Raw genomic sequence first — 13,132 nt, forward strand, 5'->3', positions numbered from 1 at the left:
GTTTAAAAGTACTTTAAATTATTCTTATCAAGTGATAGACGTTATCCGATTTATTTACAGTTGGAAGTTGCAATGGGGATTTTCATTGTAAGAGCAGTCAGACTGTATAGATGAGAATCACCTTTTGAAGAATCACTAAAATTGTGCTAACTTTCTTACCTCATCACACTGCTGTGAAAATTAAGAACTGTGATACATATCTAAATTCAAAAACACTCTCAAGCAAAATCTGGGTACTCAGTATCAGTTGTCTCCTGCTTTCCTATTGAGTATGTCTACACATGAATCTTTTATTTTTCTCAGTCTAGATTCATTTAGTTTATTTGCGTGACTGTTCTGGCTACACATGTGTATACCATGTGTCCTGTGTGCCTGTCAAGGTTTTTAAAGGATGATGGATTTCCTGGTACTGGAGTAACAGATTGGTTGTAACAAAGTAGCTGTTAGCCACTTTGTGGGTTCTGGGAATTGAACCCAAATCTTTTTCAAGATCAACTAGGACTCTAAAATGCTGAGCCTTCTCCCTGACCCCAAGCATCAGCCATTTCTACCAGCTCCACTCTAAGTTGTACTGAACAACTTTAATTTCTGAGGAAATGGCTCCAGAACTCCCCAGATAGAATTTGGAAATAGCACTGCAAGAAACACACAGAGAGCAGGACTAAAGACATATTGTGTTGTGTTTATATAAGAGAGTTAATAGCTTCCTTTACGTCTGTGTCAACTGCCCTCCCAGTTCTGACACCGAAGCTCAGCCTGTATTACAGAGCAGACACTTTGCCATCCCAAAGGTTTTTCAAACTGTTACAAATTAGAAACCGCGAGGGAAAGGCTCACTAGAGGACACATCACACACAAGCTATCAGGGTTTTTTTTTCCTTTTGAAGTTGGGCTTCATATCTTTTTCTCATTACAATCATTACTTTGAAATATGATTTTTTTAAACAGTAATTTTCTAGAACAAAGGGGATAATACCATATTTCAAAAGCTTTACTGTGAAATTAAACCTTTGAACTACTGTGAAAGAAATTATTCCCTCAAGGCTGCAAGGCTTAAAGGTTATTAAAAATTTAAGTTTAAAGAAGGCATCCAGGAAAAAAGTATATAAATGCTACTTAGAACCCAGATTGCCCAATTTAATAACTCCCATTGCTTCTTATTTTTAAATAATCGGGAAATGTGAACAAATGATCTCCTTTTTTTTTTTTAGTGGCAAATCAGTATGTCAGTGTCAACAGATGCTAGTACTCTGTCGTCCATCATTTGTTTTCAACTAAAAGTGCATGCAGGGCAATGGCTCAGCTCACACTTCCGGCTCCCTCATTTAGCATCGATATCTCCATCCAGAAGGCCCATCATATCCACATAGAGGTATTGGAAAGACCCTTCATTAACTGAGATGATGGCTCAGGGTGTAAAACATCTGCTGCACAAGCAAGCATGAGGACGCTCGTTAAGATTCCTAGCACCTAACTTCCCCAGGCACAGCAGTGCATGTATAAGACCCCCTGCACCACAGTTCTTAGGGCTAGAAATAAGATTTGGAGAGTTTTTTGTTTAGACAGTCTGGCAAGTCCAAAGTCCCAGGTTCTTTGAAAAACTCCATCTTGAAAAATGAGATGCAAATGCAATTAAGGAATACACAGTGAAACAAATATTTGGCCTACACATAAGCATGGGCCTATGCAGGCAAGCACACATACATGCATGGATACACACACACACACACACACACACACACACACACACACACACACACACACACGATAGTTCATTGTCCCCATTTCATTCTCATAGTGATTATTGTGAAGGAAAAAATGTAAACAACAACATATCTAATCACCATTAAAAGACTAATGCAATTAAATACATTTCACTCTACCTTGCAAAATCAAGCACATTCTCTCGCTCAATGGCCATGCTACCAACACATGCATCCTGCAGTAAGAATGGCATCAAATGACTTAAGCTCTGTGTGCTCTGGTTTCCCCATCTATAAATATAAACAATAACAATAACTGTATAACTTACTTCCCTTGGTTATTAGGTAAACTGAGTCAGTTCACGAATACAGAATTTGTGGAACTCTTGATGCAATATAAGCAAGTGCATTTTTACTGTTGCACTGTCTGTCTGTCTGTCTGTCTGTCTGTCTGTCGTCTATTTATCTATTCATCATTTTGAAAAGATACAGTTCTCTCATTAAAATTGTATTTCCAATGATATTATTTTTATATAGTTTGTGTTTGTTAGTTGGTTTTTGAGACAAAGATTCACTATAAAGCTTTGGGTGGCCTGCAACTCACTGTTTAGCACTTAGCCTAAAACTCCCATAGTTCCTCCCTCTGCCTATGAATGGTAGGGTTAAAGTGGTATGCTAACATGCCAGATTCATATATTGTTGCCATATATGTTGCACCATTATTAGCACTCCATGTGTTTGGAAAATGCAATAAATTGTTAAGGCTTAAGGTTGGTTAGATAGTCTATGCTTTAAGGAATTCAAAAGCAACTTGGAAAGAGATCTATATATTTAAGCAGAAATGAAAGAATACAGTAATATGGCAAAGTTAGGGTATATACAATGTACTCATGTGTAATTTGAATATTCTGGATAGTGTTTTTACATGAGAGATTCTCCAAGGAGGTTTCTCAGGAGAAGCATTGTGAACAAAAATATGAAAGTCCACTAGAAGTGAATAAATCCTATTTCTAAGGATGCCTCATAAAAAACAAGCTACATAATCCACAAAATTCAGACTCTCTGCAAATCAAAATATCCAAGAAGCTACATAAAATTACCATCCCATGACCTACATGCATATGACCTAAGAGCAGATCAAGGCGACAACCTCTATGTATCAATGTCATGCACACCCATGATAGGAAACCACCTAAAAAGAAAACAATGAGGCAGACTACATACTGCTTTATTTCAGTGTTTTGTTCAGATACTTCCTCACAGAGAGCTGATGTCTCTTTCTTTACATATATACTTTTCCTTGTTTTGAGTCAATTTTATTTGTATACTGGAATAACAGATGGAAAACATGACTGTTATCAACAAACTGAAGAGGTTAGCATTATGACAATGTTTTCAAACACATTGGGAAAATGATCAGGCCTCATCTATATCATGCTCTACAGATCCATCTGGAACAGCTTGCAATGTCACAAAACCTTCAGAAGGTTAACATTCATTTACAATAGACGAAGAATCAGAGTTTCTCAATCGCACATATACTAACCCTGAGCCTACTGAAAATGCAACAGCTTTTTATTTGCACCAGCAAATATTTATTTAGTACAAGTTAATTTGTTAATTTTTGCAATCCTATGGGCCTAAATGGAAGGCTATTTGGTTCTTTATTTAATTGCCTTTAGGAATGAGCTGTAATGCAGTATTCAGAATTGGTAGCTTATTCTAAATGATGTTTTTGAGGACACATGACATTTCCTGGTATGGCTATAAACAGTTATTTTTGGAAAGATGTTTAAATTCTGCTTTGTACTTTCCTACAAGGCCATGGAAACTGCCTCTTAATACATTTGGGTCAACCTAGATTATTCCTCATGAGCTGTCAAATTCCTCATGAGCCTGTAATAATGGAAACATCTGATAGTTTACTAAGTGTTCTAGTGTATTCATGTGAGTAATTATGTATAATAAAATATTTATAATGAAAAGCTGCATCTTCCTCTTCTTCTTATCTAGAGTTAAACCAAACCATGTGCCTTATTTTCTGAAGAAAAGTTGCAAAGACTGTGCAGTGTGTGTAACATGCAATTCCTTATTAGTGTGACTTGCTCTCCTAAACGCCTGGTATGTCACTGAAAATAAATTTTCTCATTAACCTCAAACATGCCAACTTGTCAAATTATGATGAAGCAAATAAGACTGCACCGAGAAATTGAGCTGCCACCATTGCACTTACATGGCTGTGCCAATTAGTCTATAAATAACATACTTTTGAACACGCTTCAGAGTTTTGAAAAACTAAAGTGCCTCTGGATATTCTGAAATACAAGAAGAGCAAAGATTATTCAAAGGAAAGAAATCATTGTACTATGTTACAAAAAAGGAAAATTTATTTAAAGAAGCTGAAATGCGGATGACCAGGGAGGCATTTAACTATTAATTGTTCTCTGTGTACACCAGGTATAAGTTTTCTTCACGAAAATATTTTGATCTTCTGAACAATTTACTAGGAGTTGCTCCTTTCGAGGCAAAATTATCATTTAGCAATTATGCCTTGGACCTGTGTAATACAGCGTGCAAGACTACTATAACATAGAAAAATAAAAATACGCTAAACCACAGTGATCTAGAATTCAGATCTCTGAAAGAAGGCAGTTGAGTATGGAGCTGGGAGATGGTATTTGAAACAGACTGAGGAAAGGGGGTGACAGAGGATAGAACAGTAGGGGCCTGATAGGAAACCATGTGACGTAATTTAGAAGTTTGTGCTATGCCTTAAGAGGCAGGAAGAAGCTGAAGAGGAGAGCAACACCATAGAAGGACCAGTAGTCTCAGCTAACCTGGAACCCTGAGATCTCTCGGACACTGAGCCACCAACCAGGCAGCATACACAGCTAGTTTTAGGTCCCTGATACATAGACAGCAGTGACTCTCTGGTCTTGTCTAAGTTGTAGAAGATTTGCCTAACCCTTAAGAGACTTGAGGTCCCAGGGTTTGGGGAGGCCTGGTGTGTGGTGGGGAACACTCTCTTGAAGACGGAGATGAAGTACTGGGATGAAGCACTGTGGGAGGGAGGACCTGGAGATGGGCAACAACTGTACTGTAAAAAATCATAAAATTATTTTAAAAGGAATGGAGTTTAATGCCATGATGCTTTGTCTGAAACAGAAATATTTGTATATTTTCTCCTACATATGTTTAGAGGAATCTAAAAAGGGCACATAGATAAATGTCACGGCGCACTGAAGGCAGAATTCAGTGTGCCATCTCTCATGGAAAGTAGTCCATTTTGGGTACCACCATGCCCATCTCTCTGACAGGCAGAAGAAAAGGGAGTACCCAACAGCACCCATCTTTCTATATTTAAGCAAAATAGTAAATCTCATGGTACAGTTAGTTTTTGCCTCTGAAGATTCTCACCCTCATAGCCTCCATTCTGGAAACTATTTTTAGCACATATTTCTCTCTAGGAAGAGTTTTGAAAACGTACAGTTTTCTCATTAAGATTTTATTTCCAATGATATTGTTTTTATATGGTTTGTGATTGTTGGTTGGCTCTTGATACAGAGATTCCCTATGTAGCTTTGGATGGTCTGTAACTCACTCTTTAGCACTTTGCCTAGGACTCACAGAGTCGCTTTTCTCTGCCTCTTGAATGGTGTTATTAGTGGTAAGATACTGTGTTAGGCTCAGTGATGCCTGTTGCCCCATTACACTCTAAAGTCCTTTGTTGTCCAGCTAAAGAAGAACTACCAAACACTTAAAACAAGCTACCCTCATAATTTATCAGATTCACTAAATGAGCTTATGGACACAGGGTGAGTAGGATAATGTTGACGTATAATAAGCATTAAACACAGAAACAACAACTACTACACAACCGCAGCTACTACTAGGACTCTTATTCACACAGGAAACTAGGCTGACAAAAACTCTACTTCCCAACAATTAAATGGAAAGTTGGATTCCATTTTCCCTGAAAATGTATGACCCATGGGATCAGAAATCTCAACCCTCATGTTGATTGACATATGTCCAGTGCTTAACATTGCTCAATAAAAAGGCATGAAGCAAATTAAAGATTAATTTAACTTAATGCTTAAAGCACTTACTCTTTTTTGATATTTTATTTATTTAAATTTAAAATGTTATATTCTTTCCCATTTTCCCCCTCTGGAAACCCCCTGTCTCATCCTCCCTCCTCTTGCTTCTATGAGGGTGCTCCCCTACCCACCCACCTATTCCTGCCTCCCCACCCTGGCATTCCCCTATCCTGGAACACTGAGCCATCACAGGACCAAGGGCCTCTTCTCCCATTGATGCATGACAAGGCCAGCTTCTGCTACATATGTGCCTGGAGCCTAAGGTGGCTCCATGTGTACTCTTTGATTCGTGGTTTTGTCCTGGGGAGATCTGGGGTGCCTGGTTTCTTAATATTATTGTTCTTCCTATGGGGTTACTACCCCTCAAGCTCCTTCAGTCCTTTCTATAACTCCTCCATTGGGGTCTCCATGCTCAGTCCAATGGTTATCTATGAGCATCTTCCTCTGTGTTGTTCAGGCTCTGGCAGAGCCTCTCAGGAAACAGCTATATCAGGTTCCTGTCAGCATCCACTTCTTGGCATCCACAGTAGTATCTGGGTTTGGTATGGTATGGGCAGTCTATGGATGGCCTTCCCTTCAGTCAATGCTCCACACTTTGTCTCAATATTTCCTTTAGACAGGAGCAATTCTGGGTTAAAAATTTGGAGATGAGTCGGTGGCACTATCCCCCAACTGGAGGCCTTGTCCAGTAAAGGGAAGGGAGAACCTATAGAGACCATATGCAGAGGTTAGGTAAAGCTACTCACTCTTGTCTTAAGATTGCATAACAAACTCATACCATTTTCCCAGAGTGAGGTTGCTCCTCACTTACAGTTTATAAAGATTTTACTTATGGATGTAGATTACCATCATAGACTGTGAAATGAAACATGTGGGTACATGTGGAACTAGGGAGGAAGAGGAAGAAAAAAAGGGTGTGTGTGTGTGTGTGTGTGTGTGTGTAGGATAGAAGAGAAAGAGTGGCAGTTTTTCCATTAAATTAGTAGGTGATGTAGATTATTTTATCCCTGTTGTTTCAATAAAATGCCTCATCCTTATCTGTCATCAAGAGTAAAGGAGAGTAACTGCAGGTTCCATTGGTTTAAGAAAGCAAAGAGGTATAAGGAAGAGGCACCTGGGTGTATGGATATATATCCACAAAGTCTTAAACTGACAGAGTTTAAGACAGAACCAGTGCCTCACCTAACTAACTAAAGCCAAATTTTGCTCTCCAAATGTGGTGTTTATTTACAATTTTAAATTTAATTTTAATTTTAAAGGATAATAATATAATTTTCTATGACAAAGGTTGTGCAAGTAATCAACCAATATCTGCTGTGACTTAAGAACCACTCCACAGGGTGGAACTTGGTATTGCTTGGGTAACCAAAACCTGGGAAATATAACCTGTGGAACTAGGATAAAACCAAATGCTACTATTCTAAAAACAAAAACACATGACAAAAAAAATGCAAGTCCCACAAATGTTGTGCCACCAATACAGAAGCATATCTTGAAGGCAGAACACCATTGTAGATCAAAAAGGGTTTTGTGGCTGTTTGGATGAGTATGTTTCTCTTTTGGTAGTATACAGAGTAGCTTCTTATACCAAAGATGCTAGAATGAAGGGGTTAAAGCTCTATGTTGGCACCAGCTCATGCCCATGTTCAATGACTTATTTGCTCACATTTTCAGAAGCAACAAGATGAACCAAAGATTTTGAATGTGTGCCTAGAGTCACATTCCTAGAAGGCTCTGGTGTTTGACAGTGACCCTACTCGTGTACAGTAATCAGTGTGAAGGTGAGTTCCAAAGTGCAATGAAGATGGAAATCTTACTCTTAAGATCATCACCACTCTATCCCCAAAGCTGAGGAACTGGACCTTTAAGAAAACATCTCTATAGATTCCAGAGTGGAAAAACTTTTTCTATTTTCATAATGAGAGATGGATGTGCCTCAGGTCCAGTTTTTCTGGATACTAAGCATCCTTGGCGGCTCCTGTGCCAAGGTCAATAGATGAGAGGCTGGGGTAAGAGAAGTTGGAATTCAGAATACTGTTACCTAGATTCGCACGAAGTGAGGTGGAGGTATAACAAGTCTGTGGTAGAGACGTCTGTCATCTTCTTCTGCTTTTCCACCACCTACTAAAACCTCATGGTAGCTGCATCAGCACTAAGACAAGCCCTTAGGGTTTGCCCAGAGCAGCTTCTCCGAAAATGCCTCAGGCTCCCCTGACTGCAGAAAGGAGGGAGGGAGAAACTTTTATGTGTACATGCTTCTGAGAAGCTAGTTCTATAAATATCTTTGTGTCTATAAGTAATTCCCCGAACAAATCTGTTGCAGATGCAGATGGGATTAATTTTCCACACTGAAGCTGCAAATGCCCTGACATCCTCAAATGTTTGATGGATGCCAGAAAAGGCTGCTATTGAGAGGAGTTCACTCACGCTGCCTCTGTCTTATAAATATGAAACCTTTGTTTTGATTATTATTTTCTAGAGTCTAGAATCATTCTCAGAAGTTCTCAGAACTCCATTAAGATTATTTTCTACTCCCCCAAAGTCCAGAGGGATTTCAATATGATTAGCAATGTTTTCTAAATAATAAGTAAAATGTCACAAAGAACCCAAGAAGTTAGACTCCAGAGAATCAAATAACCCTATTAAAAAATGCATTGGAGAGCTAAACAAAGAATTGTCAACTGCGTAATACCAAATGGCTGAGAAGCACCTAAAGAAATGTTCAGCATCCTTAGTCATCAGGGAAATGGAAATCAAAACAACACTGAGATTCTACCCCACACCAGTCAGAATGGCTAAGATCAAAAACTCAGGTGACAACAGATGCTGGTGAGGATATGGAGAAAGAGGAACACTCCTCTATTGTTGGTGGGATTGCAAACTGGTACAACCACTCTGGAAATGAGTCTGGAGGTTCCTCAGAAAATTGGATACAGTACTACCAGAGGACCAGCTATACCACTCCTGGGCATATACCCAAAAGATGTTCCAACATATAACAAGGACAGATGCTTCAGTATGTTCATAGCAGCCTTATTTATAATAGTCAGAAGCTGGAAAGAACCCAGATGCCCCTCAACAGAGGAATGGATACAGAAAATGTGGTACAGTTACACAATAGAGTACTACTCAGCTATCAAAAACAATGACTTCATGAAATTCCTAGGCAAGTGTATAGAATTAGAAAATATAATCCTGAGTGAGGTAACCCAATCAAAACACACACACACGCACACACACACAGGCACACACACACACAGGCACACACACACACACACACACACACACACACACACACACACGGTATGCACTCTCTGATAAGTGGATATTAGCCCAAAAGCTCGGATTACCCAAGGTACAATCCACAGACCACATGAAGCTCAAGAAGAACGAATAAAGTGAGGATGCTTCATGCTTCAGTCCTTCTTTGAAGGGGGAACAAAGATATTCAAAAGAGGAGATATGAAGACAAAGTTTGGAGCAGAAACTGAAGAAAAGGCCATTCAGAGACTGCCTCACCTTGGGAACCAACCTATATACATATAACCACCAAACCCAGACAATATTGCTGATGCCAAGAACCGCATGCTGACAGGAGCCTGATATGGATGTCTCCTGAGAGGTTCTGCCAGAGTGTGACAAATATAGGGGCGAATGTTCACAGTCAACCTTTGAACTGAGGACAGGGTCTCCATTGGAAGAGTTAGAGAAAGAAATGAAGTAGCTGAAGCGGTTTGCAACCCCATAAGAACAACAATATCAACCATCCAGAACTCCCAGGGACTAAACCATTAACCAAAGAGTACACATGGTCACTCATAGCTCTAGCTACATATGTAGCAAAGGATGGACTTGTCAGGCACCAATGAAAGGAAAGGAGAAGCCTTTGGTCCTTCCAAGGCTTGACCCGCAGTGTAAGGGAATGTCAGGGCAGGGAGGTAGGAAGGGGCAGATTGATGGGTGGAAGAACATCCTCATAGAACAAAGGAGAAGGGTATGGGATAGGGGCTTTATGGGCAAGTTACTGGGAAATGGGATAACATTTGAAATGTAAATACAAAAAGTATAATAAAAAAGAAATATCTCTCAACCCTTTGAACACATTATCACTTATTAGGCCAGTTATCTAAATCGATGCATTTCTTTTCATTTGGATGATTAATCAGATAAAAATTGGTAATGGCAACTCTCTGCTTGACATCAACTATGATTCATGATGTGCCAATTTTTAATTCAACTTACATAGTCTTTGCCAACATTAACAAGTAAAAAAAAATGATTTTAGCCACATGTCAAATTTTGTTATTGTGAACCTTTCTTGTGACTTTTTACAGCATACCAATTTGCTACAAGATGTTATTTTCATTAAATGTTTCTTCATTTGTTTCTGCATTCTAGTTGTGATTCTAATGTTCATAATTAGGCAACTTTGGATAGATCATTAACTATATTGATTCTAAGATCCTTAAAATCCCAGAAAGAGACATAATTTGAGTGATATAAGTATCTAAGCACTGTCCCTTTTCTTCTTAATTAAATGAAATTAAACTTGTGTTTATTGGATAATTATTCATTCAGCATTATATATAAAGTGTTTTGTTTTTTCTCAATTACCATGAAATTTCCAGTTATATGAATGAAAATCTGTACTTCAGAGACTTCCCAATTCTCCCAGTCATTTTTCACAAGTAAATGGAACAATGCAAATAATTATGACTCTAGAACCTTGGATGCATTCCAAGATATAAGATGATCTTTAACAGATTATTTATTTTATATATTTAAATAAGGCCTTTTATTAGAAAAATGCATCTTCATCATGACTTTTTCAATTTTGATTTTACCTTTTTTTAATTTTTGGTGACAGAGTCTTGCTAGGCAGTCATGTAATATGTGTCATGGAGTTAATGTAGTTTGCTAAATGTCAAGTAAGATACACAGCAGAGAGAAGAAATGATCAATGGTTTTTAAAATATCACAAAGCAATGAGGGAGAGTTTGTTTAAAAAACAACGTAAAGGGGGCTGGAGAGATGGCTCAGTGGTTAAGAGTAATGGTTGCTCTTCCAGAGTTTCTGAGTTAAATTCCTTCAACTTCATGGTGAAATACAACCATCTATAATGAGATCTGATGTCCTCTTCTGGTGTGTCTGAAGACAGCGACAGTGTACTCATATACATACAATAAAAATAAATCTAAAAAAAGAGAGAGAAGAAACAATGTAAAATGAACATGTACCATTGTACAACATGCATTCTGGCATGGGTCAGTAGTATAATTACAGAAAACTATGTTTCAGTTGAGAATTACACACACACACACACACACACACACACACACACACACACACACACACACACACACACAAAATAAGTTTTAATGAGTTTTATCTCATTCCTACCCTACGATTCTATTTTTTTTTTTTTGGTTCTTTTTTTCGGAGCTGGGGACGATTCTATTTTTAATGTATTGTTTGTAAATTCCAGATTTTATTCCTCTCCCGGTCCATCCTCCCCAACATCCCCCTTTCCCCCCTGTCCAAACCCCATCCACCCCACCAGACCTTTACATTTCCAGGGGCTTCCAGTCTCTTGAGGGTTAGGTGCATATTCTCTTACTGAACCCAGACCCAGCAGTCCTCTGCTGTATATGTGTTGGGGGCGTCATATCAGCTGGTGTATGCTGCCTGGGTGTTGATCCATTGTCTGAGAGACCCAGGGGGTTCAAGTTGAGACTGCCGGTCCTCTTAGAGTGTGGCCCTCCTCTACAGCTTCTTACAGTTTTTTCCTATTTTAACCACAGAAGTCAGCAGCTCCTGTTCATTGCTTGGGTGCAAATATCTGCATCTGACTCTTTCAGCCACTTGTGGGGTCTTTCACAAGGCAGACATGATTGTTCCATTTTTGTGAGCACTCCATAGCCTCAGTAATAATGTCAGGCCTTGGGCCTACCCCTTGAGATGGATCCCACTTTGGGCCTGTCCCTGGACCTTCTTTTCCTCAGGACCTTCTCCATTTCCATCTTCTCCTCCCGTTCCCCACCATTTCTTCCCAATTTCATGTACTTTACTTGGTAAAGTCACAGAATCCATTTACTGGTATCTATAAAGGTGTGTAAGACCAGCCATTGTTTCTGGCACAGCCAGTAAGGGGACATATGCCTGAGAGAAATGTACTCTCTTTTCCCCAACAGCCATGAGTTGTCAGCAACTTATCAGGTAGCAGGACTTCATGGTTCCCTCCACTGTGCATTATGGGATTTTGAACGGCATGATCTTATGAAGGCCTTGCATGTGCAGTCACTGGTCCTTACTGACATAAATTCCTGTGTTCGACAATAATTTCTTGTTCAGAAAATAGTGTTTCTTTACAGATGCCTATTTTTTTCTAACTCTTGAAGTCTTTCTGATCCCCTCTTATAAAATCATTCCTGAGCTTTGAGTGGTAGAGAAGGTTATATAAATGTTCCACTATGTCACATTCAGTATCCTAACACCTCTTATTCTCTGCATGTTAACCAACAGCAGTAGGGTTTCCTATGCCATTGTCAAAGTTCTTTCATGTATACTATACCTTGCCCCATTACCACTTTTACCTAAGCCATACTACCAGCCTTATTTAACCCTTTCTTTTCTTCATTACTCCCTTTTTTTGTTTGCACAATTATAATATTACTGTTTTCCTTTTCCTTTACCAACCCCACTTCTCCAAAATAACCCATTAATCTTTATATAATCTTTCCTTTGCTTTGGTAAACTGGCTGTTTCTCAAGAGCTGGCTTTGTCAGTTTTCACATAACTAAATTTCATTCACAACAGAGTTGTTGTGTCCACAATGTGAGGCCTCTCTGACAAGTACTGTAGCAGAAAAGAAACTATGGAACTATTCACAATAATGACCATAGGAGAAAAATCGTTACACTGAGGGTGATTCACTTGTTCTGTTAACTTTTAGGTAAATGAAGGTAATTTTTTACAATGTATTCCACAGTCCAAGGTGCTGGCATTCAATTCATAATGATGGTAAAATATAATGTGGGTAATGATAAAATTGCATCATTAACTACTATAAGAAGACCCAGAGAGATTTACTGATAATATAATATTAGAACAAAGCAGAGTATGAGATTATACAAAAAGAAAATGGAAATTTAAGAGTATAAGATGAAGCCGCATATGGACATATTTAGAGTAATATAAAAATTAGGAAATTTTACATATTTGTTCCTATGTGGTATTTATATTTATTAAAATCAATAAAATGTTCCTACATAAAAAGCAACTATTTTTGAGTCAAATGCAATTCTTTATATATTATACCATCAGCGAGTA

This window comes from Rattus rattus, chromosome 2, assembly GCF_011064425.1.
Source record: "Rattus rattus isolate New Zealand chromosome 2, Rrattus_CSIRO_v1, whole genome shotgun sequence".
In the NCBI taxonomy this organism is placed as follows: domain Eukaryota; kingdom Metazoa; phylum Chordata; class Mammalia; order Rodentia; family Muridae; genus Rattus; species Rattus rattus.